This window comes from Fulmarus glacialis, unplaced genomic scaffold (genome assembly GCF_000690835.1).
Source record: "Fulmarus glacialis isolate BGI_N327 unplaced genomic scaffold, ASM69083v1 scaffold42740, whole genome shotgun sequence".
Taxonomy (NCBI): domain Eukaryota; kingdom Metazoa; phylum Chordata; class Aves; order Procellariiformes; family Procellariidae; genus Fulmarus; species Fulmarus glacialis.
Genome location: NW_009186651.1, coordinates 3,541 through 11,786, shown reverse-complemented (window position 1 = coordinate 11,786; position 8,246 = coordinate 3,541).

Below are 8,246 nucleotides of genomic sequence, written 5' to 3'. Positions count from 1 at the left end.
AGAGGTCTTTTCCAACCTTCATGATTCTATGATTCTATGATTCTATGTCAATGATATTCCAGTAAGTAGCAGTGCTACATCTTGTATTGGTATTCCACGAAGGGCAAGCAGGTGATACCTGTACTCCCAGGCTGCTTAGCCCAACATCGGTGCTGGAGGAAGTAATAGGAAAACTGAAAAGAGACTCAATTAATAAATTATTAAAAGATAGGAATATAATTAATGGTAGTCAACATAGTTCTGTGGAAAATAAGCCTTGTCAAACAAATCTACTTCTGTTCTTTGATGAGATTTCAAGTTAGGTTGCCAAAGGTAACGATGTAGGTATAATACACTTCAACTTTTGTGTGCCTTTTGACTTAGTATCATTTAATATTCTAATTAAAAATATAGCATTATACAATATCAATAAAGTGTGTTTTAACTGGATTAAGAATTGGCTAACAAACATGCATAAGAAAGTAATCAGCAAAGGCTCAGCATCAGAAAGAGGGGCTCTTCAGTCCTCAACATTTCCATCAGTGATTTGGGATTAATGAAAAATAAAACTGACTAAAAAGAATAAATAGTTTTTAGAGTAGTGATCACATTGAAAGAAAATGTGTTCCCAGTCAGCCAAATACACATCTGCATATGCTGGAGGAAGAAATACAGGATGCAACAATGGAGAAAACTGAATGGAGAAAACACTGGAAGCAACGAGTCTGTAAAGAATTTGGGGTCGTAACAAACCAGCAACTCAGCAGGAGTGTCCAGGTAATGCTATAGCAAGAAAGGGAAATTGGCATAAAGGAAGTAGTGAATAGGAACCTGGCTTTACTCTGTTTTTATTTATGCCTCAGGAGAGATCAATAATGGAATCCTAAAAATATTTCTACCCTAAACATTTTTTAAATACTGTTGAAAAAATTGAAAGGATGCAGAAAAGAACTATGGAAGTAATTGAAGACCGAGAAAAGGGTGTTTCAATGAAAGTTTAAAGAAACTCAGCTATGTCCTTGCTGTCAAATTGAAATTTGTGAAATTTGTGGGAGATGCTGAATGTGACAGAGTCTTTCAGATAGCACAGAAAGAAAGGCAAGAGCCTCTGGCCACAAACTGATGTTAGGCAAGCTCATATAGGAAATTATCTGAATAAATAGTGAAATACTCAAAAGAAAGTGGTCTAATTTCTAACTATGTTTTCTTCAAACTAAAGGTCGATGACTTTCTGGAAGAGATGCATTAGCCAAATCCAAGATACACTTTTTTCAAACACATTCTTGGACTCAAAGCTGAGTATTAGGATAATAACTGAATGAATACAAAAGCCTGTTATTTTAGAGGAATTAGAATGAATGGTCTAATAGCCCTTTCTGTGTTTAAATTTTATGGATTTTTGGATCTAAGAACTGGCTATTATAAGAGCAACTTTTTCTTTGATGAAAATTCACTCTGAATTTAATAAATGTTTAAATCTCTGCTACAAAATAATATGCTTAAGTATGGTCATAGTATACTGGACAGAACTCAGTAGACTTCATTACAGTTCGCCATTTATGCTTGATTTTAATTTGTTCCAGTTTTTTTAATAGCTTTTGAAGTAAAATTTCTCACCCTGATGGGATCGCATCATTTATCATTAGTCCTGAACACAACACCTCTCTGAAACTGTTTGAGTTATGGGGCTTCATTTTCTTTTCAGCCACTGTACCAGAAAATAAGCATCTAATTATGAACTTTTTAATTATTAAAATGTTCTGTAAGTACCCAAAAAGTCTAATTCCATTTTAAGATAAGAAACACAGTCACTACACAGACTATTTTAGCTCTATTTCTGAGGAATTTCAAATGGATTTTAAGGGTTAGGAAAAAAAACATTTTTAGTGATGAAATAATCCTTTTTAACTTCTATTAGAAATGAACATCAGTTGTTTGTTTGTCCTGCTCTTTCTATTAAACTTTTTAAGAAAAGCTTATTTGTGAAATTATTTCATAATAAAATGAAAATTCAATTTAACTTAGCAATTATACACTTCTGTTCTATCTTAAAGACTATCACCAAATAATGTCGCTGTTCACTTTAATGTTTAGTTTATAAAAGCGTGTGTGATTATGTCAATTAATTACTTAAGCTAAACACAGTAATTAATTTTTAAATGTGAATATTTTTCTTATTGGAACTTTGATCTGACTAGATGAGACCTTCTCCATTAATATGCATGAAGACAGAATACAAAGCAAAAGACATCCAGTCTGGCAACTCACAGCTGTGTTTAGTTGATGCCTTAGAGTAGCTTTCAAGTTAAGAAAAAATTCTCATGTGACTCTAATGCACTATTTTTCATCTTATTTAACCTTTGACATCATATCCATCAGGAACTTGTGAATGTTCTTTCAAGGGTGGAGAGACTGAAGAAGAAATATTTTAAAGTTCTTTGACAAAGGCCATGTCTTCAACAGTGACTACTGCTTCTGTATTTTGGTATCTCAATGTCTAAAAATAGCTGGTAATTATAAATGTGCGGTAGGATGGGAGCCAATGGGAAATTCTCCATCACACTGCCAACCATTATGAAAACCAAGAGCAATGTGGAAGCAAAAGAACTGCAGAATAGACCTTGCAGAAACCAGTCTGGGTAAGGAAATTTTCTCTGCACAGCATAAGCAGCAGAACAGCGTTTTTCTCAGGGAAAGGAAGACAGCAAAGCTCTCAGGGCTGTGGCTATTAGAGGCTAGATCTTACAGCTAGCCGTCTCCTGACAAATCCCTGTGCAGACGCAGGGATTTTGATAGCATTTCCCCATTGTGGTATTCTCTAGCACTCACTGAGCATTGATGGAGCTCAGTCCTTTCAGGTATACCTCTGTGCTAACCTGCTTGTGCAATCAGAAATGAGTTGGGGGAAGCCAACTACCTGCACTGAGCAGCTACAGAGACATTATCAAAGCAAACACTTCCATTTGCACCAGTATACCTGAGACACTCTTGGCTTCTTAATTGAACTCCTGCAGCTAAGACACACACAGCTCTGATGGCTCCTTATCCATCACCAGCTTGACTTCTGAAGAAAGGATCCCTAAGGTCTTAAGGCCAGCTTGTCATGTTTTAAAATAACAATGAGTCTCGATGACTTTGTGGTCTCCACTGGCAGAAAAGACTCAAGTTTTTAGCATTGCACTATAAAAACAGCCTATAAAGTTAAGCAAAGCAAACTAAGGGAAGTATTTTTACAAAACTATCTCTTTGATTTAAGTTAGAATTTAAGCTGAAAATCTAAACTGTGAATAAAACCAACCACTACAGTTAATAGGCCACACAAGCATAACAATAGACCACAATCAAATTATGAAACCCCGGCTAATATCCTCACTTTGACTCTGCACAGTGACCCTGTCCATGCTCTCATTGATTCCTGAGATCTGTGAATATAATAAATCTTTACTGTTCCAGTTCTTCTTTATTGTTGGTGTTATTAAAGGACAGCAAATGTGACTCTCACATTGACAAAATGGAAAGAACCTTTTGGTATGGGTAGCTGTCTTTAAAGAGCTAGGTCCTGATACCTTTACTTAACTACTTCTATCTCCAGAAGTCATCCAAATTAGGTCAGTGAATAAGAATGATGTTAAATGGAGAAGAGGGTATCACACATGTATTCAAGGAAAATCAGTTTTGAATATGGAAAGTACAATCATCTGGGTTTTAGTTAAAAATCATCTGCTAATGAACTTCTACCAGTGCAGTTTGTTCAGCCCTTGTAGAAGAAACAATATAGCAGCATTGAAAGTTCTGTATTTGTCAACTGCAACAACTAACACAGATCCATAAAAATTAGAGTTATAGCAGCATGGGAAATCCATCACTAGAATGATGTATTATATTCAGAGATTCAAGATTTTCTGACAAATATCATATGTCAAAAAGAAATCTACTCCAAAATATAGGATTCATATAACGCAGGCTGATACAGGGATCAGGAATAATGAAAATGCTTGTAGAAATGAAATTTCATATTTTAATGTCAGCATTTTTAACGATTCAACCTCAGATGAAAGTACTCAGAAAGACAGAAGATTACTGTATTATCAAGATCTGTATAGTCTATTTTGTTATCCATAGGTGAGGTCTGGAATATAGGTCTAACATTGGAGAGAACGAGTCGGTATGTGTACTACCTTTATGCGTAGATGAGAAAGTCAGGTGGCTGAACTTCAAAATGAATGAAGAAGAAAGATCACTGGTGTGATGGCTACTTTAGTAAATTCTTGAATAGTTTCAAAATACTTTGATTTGTTCTTTGACTTCTAATTGTTTTCATGTGACAACTACCATTTTCTCACTTGTATCTCACTTTAAAGATGAAGAGAACTCAGAGAGAAGTGAGCCTTAAAAAGTATGAAGAAGGAGCATGAAGTAATAAGTTTCTCATTGTGTGTTACATATTTTTCCTGGCTCCCCAGGTGAGCAGACACTGTATCATTTGAGATGCAACGACAGCAGTAATATCCTTCCTGTTCAGTTACAGAAAGCAAAACAATCCTGGAAGCTAGATCTGAAAAGTGTATTTTCCTGGTATGTAAGGATATGGACATCAAATATAATGTGGAAAAAAGTACTGATGGTAAAATTTTAAGAGGAGAAAATAGTACTTTGGCATTTGAGTATACTGACATTTCTGAGGGGGCGGTATGTCTTTTTGTCCTTACTTCTTCATTCCATTGGACAAGCAGTGTTTGCACACAAATAATAACATTTATACTGCACTTTCCAATAACTCTATGATGTTTTGGCAGCACAAGCTAAAGAAGAAAAAAACAAAACCTCAACACAGTAACCTTGCCTCTGGTGTGCTATTCTTCTACAAAAATAGAGTAAGTGTAAAAGGTTTAGTGATTTTGGATAAAACCAGTGGGTTTGCCTGTTTCTAATACGAAAGATTCATGACTGTATGCCGAGAGGACTACATCAACTTCCCAAAAAAAGTGAAACCCATTGGTTGAAAAGCATGACCAATTTGTCAAAAGTGGTAACAATTTCACCACCAGATGACAGCACTGCTTATTACTAACCCCTTTTTGTGTGATTCAGTCCTCTGTCATTTTGAAAACAAACTGCACTGAGGTATGCACCCCCCAGCACATGAACTGCAAGAATGGAGGAAACAAAGCCGGTGGCATAAGGTGGTTTGGTGAGGTAGTCACATCAGGGAGGCTAATCTGTTGGACAAGTTATTTTCAGTCTGTGAAGGGTTATAGTTTCTGTAAAGACACAGACAAAACCAGCTTCAGCCTGAGAAATGTGCTTTCCATTGCTTTCGTCAGTCTCAGAATGATAAAGAGGGCAAGGGGGGAAGCTTTCAAAGTAGGCATCTTAGGTTCAGCTTCACAACACGATTTTTGTGAAATCAAGGCAGTGACATCATTTTGAGCCAGCTTAGGATCTGGCCACGAAGTGTGCTTTCATACAAGGGGAGCAGATAGATCGGGTTAGCTGACAGCAGTAGGTGATGTTTCCGTCAAAAACAGGAACGGCACATCAAGGATAGCTATATGAGAAAAAAGTAACAAAAAAAATTTCATATGAGTTGTTAAGAGCATTTTTTTAAATCCACCTGGTCCATTTTGTGTTCAAATATGTTTTATGGCTGTATGTGGCAATGAGCCTGACCATGTTCGTGCTTCAGGATGCGGTTGGCATGCTGCTCATGGTGTTAGCAAACATTACCTTCAGTACTTGAACACCAGCTACAAATCAGTATATTCTTCCACCAATACACTTCCACTTACATTCTGAGAGTAGTAACAGTGGATTTACAGTGCAGTAATTATGTGGCCCTTGAAATACTTTAATAATTTCATAGGATTTATGTTTGCCACTCTTGTTATAAATAAGAGTTAAATAAAGAGCCTAGCTGTTAGTGAAAGAACACTTAATATTACCAGAAATTATAATGAATATAAATTTTTACTTAAAATTGTATAATTTATTTTGAGGAGTCTTTTCTGAACTATAGTTTTGCATGTTTGAGTCTGAAAAGATACTTTTCAGCCTAACCCCGATGAATATCTTCTAAAGAGGAGAAGGGAAGCTGAGAATTCATTCAGAGAACGCTTACAGAGTGCAAAGCTCCAAACCCTTATGTTTTGCTGTACTCTGCAGTTGACTGGAAATCTCACAAAAATAGCATAATTGGTACTTTCAGTACTGAACTGAGCAAGCAGTCTTGCCGTTTGACGTGTATTTAAACTAATCTTAGTTCACAACATGTTCCATTCAGCAGTAACTCAATTAGCCAACAAAAAAAAAAGAGAAGATATTAATACCATTTCTAATGTACAACAGATCAAAATTCAGTTCCTTTTATAATTACTTAAATTCTGAAATCAGCCTTTAAAAACCTTTAGAGCAAGAACTGCTGTAAAAACACCATAAATAGAATCAAAAGGTAGCCTAGCAAAAACACGTACATGTCCTTCAGTGTTAGAGTTGTACTTTACAGCAATTCCATTTCAATTCAGGTAAAACAAACATTTGTGCACTTAACAGACACTATAGAATAGGTGCTGGAGGAGTGACACTAGGGTAAGCTCAAAATATTCCACAGTTTTCAGCCAATATCCACTAAATAAAAACATGTTAATTAACAAAAGATGATTGATTTTACTGGGATTAATCAAGAGAAACTCCCACTTAGTTTAAATGAGAGTTCTGTGTGAATATGGAATTAAAGATTACTACTGGTAAGTCATTATTAAGAGTATTAACTATAAGCTGTATTGTACAGAACAAGTCTTTCAAATGCAAGGGTCCTAATGTGGAAAGGAATGTACACGTTAAAAATAAGTTAAGTTAGGATTGCCTAGAAAAATTATTATCATAGCTATGTATCTGTGTGAAACCTTTCTGTGCCCCAAATTAATTTTTTTAGTTGAAAGTAAGAATATTTAATAATGACAACAGTATTTTAAAGTCTTCAGTATATTGCAACAGAACTTTCATCAGGAAAACATGTCACAGTGTTTGTACTGCAAAAAAGCGTGTGCTGTGAATGTTAACACTAAGATTTAGTGAGTGAGTTTATCAGTATTAACAAATTTATTTAATTATTAAGTGAGTTAATTAGCATTTATCAGCATAATCAGTAGGCCATGTTATGGAAAGAAGGTAAACAGTAGTCTCTTCGGTCTGCCTTAAGAAGATGGCAGATAAAACTGTGATTCTCTCACACAAAGCAAGAACCGATTAGCCTGATTTTCATCACACAGTTGAAGTGCAGCAGCATTGGTGTGCCAGCACAGTCACCTACCGGCAGTGGCTGGTTTTCTATCAGTTTTATCACCTCTACAAAACAGCATCGCCCCAGAGCCCAGGTACCAGAACACAGCAGGGCAAACAAGAGAAGACTAGTACAAATCTGGCCATAAATAATGTACGTCGCTGTTTGTGTATATCCAGTTGGTTCAAGGGAGAGAAAGGAGAAGTGGTTCGTAAGGGTATTTCCTTAACTCTGGCTGGAATTTCAGTTAAAGGAAAAGAAATGATACAGCACTTTTAAGGAAAGAAACTTCCTATCTACATCTTAAATGCATTATTAACTGAAGAATAGATGCTGAAAGAAATCAATAGCATAATAGTATGGCCATGTTAGCAGTTTCCTTCAATCATTTTGTCAGTCTGTCATCACTGTTGCCGTTCAAAAGGCCACAAAGCCTAAACACAGAGGCAGAACTCTTCCTATTACAGTCTTTTATTGTTATAATCTAGAATGCGTTAATTATCTTCAACATCAAACACTATGGTTATTCTCAACCCAGTTCACAGTCCCAGTTTATTCAGCACTGTTTCGAAGTAGTTTAACAACACAATTTACTGAGATTTACTTGGGCTTATCACCTTTTCCTTACCTGTATGCAGAGTATACATGTAAGAAGGTTACGTTTCGGTAACACCCTTATTTTTCTCAGTCAAGTGAAGATTTTATCCTTACATTGGTGGCCCTCAGGACCATCCCACTTAATTAATGGATGCATAAATGCTTGCCAGAGTGGGGAAGGCTTTCTTACAGAAAACTGACAGACAGGACAGCAAAGGTAAATGTGGCCTCAGACTGTAGCTGTGCTGGTCTCTGAGCTGTTTGTCTGCCTTATCCCTCCTTCTTTGACCACAGCAGCATGAGTGAACAGCTCACTGTTATGGTCAGGATGGGCAAGAGTATCCTTCCCTAAAGATTACAAAATCCCACTACTTGAAGTGCAGAATTCCTG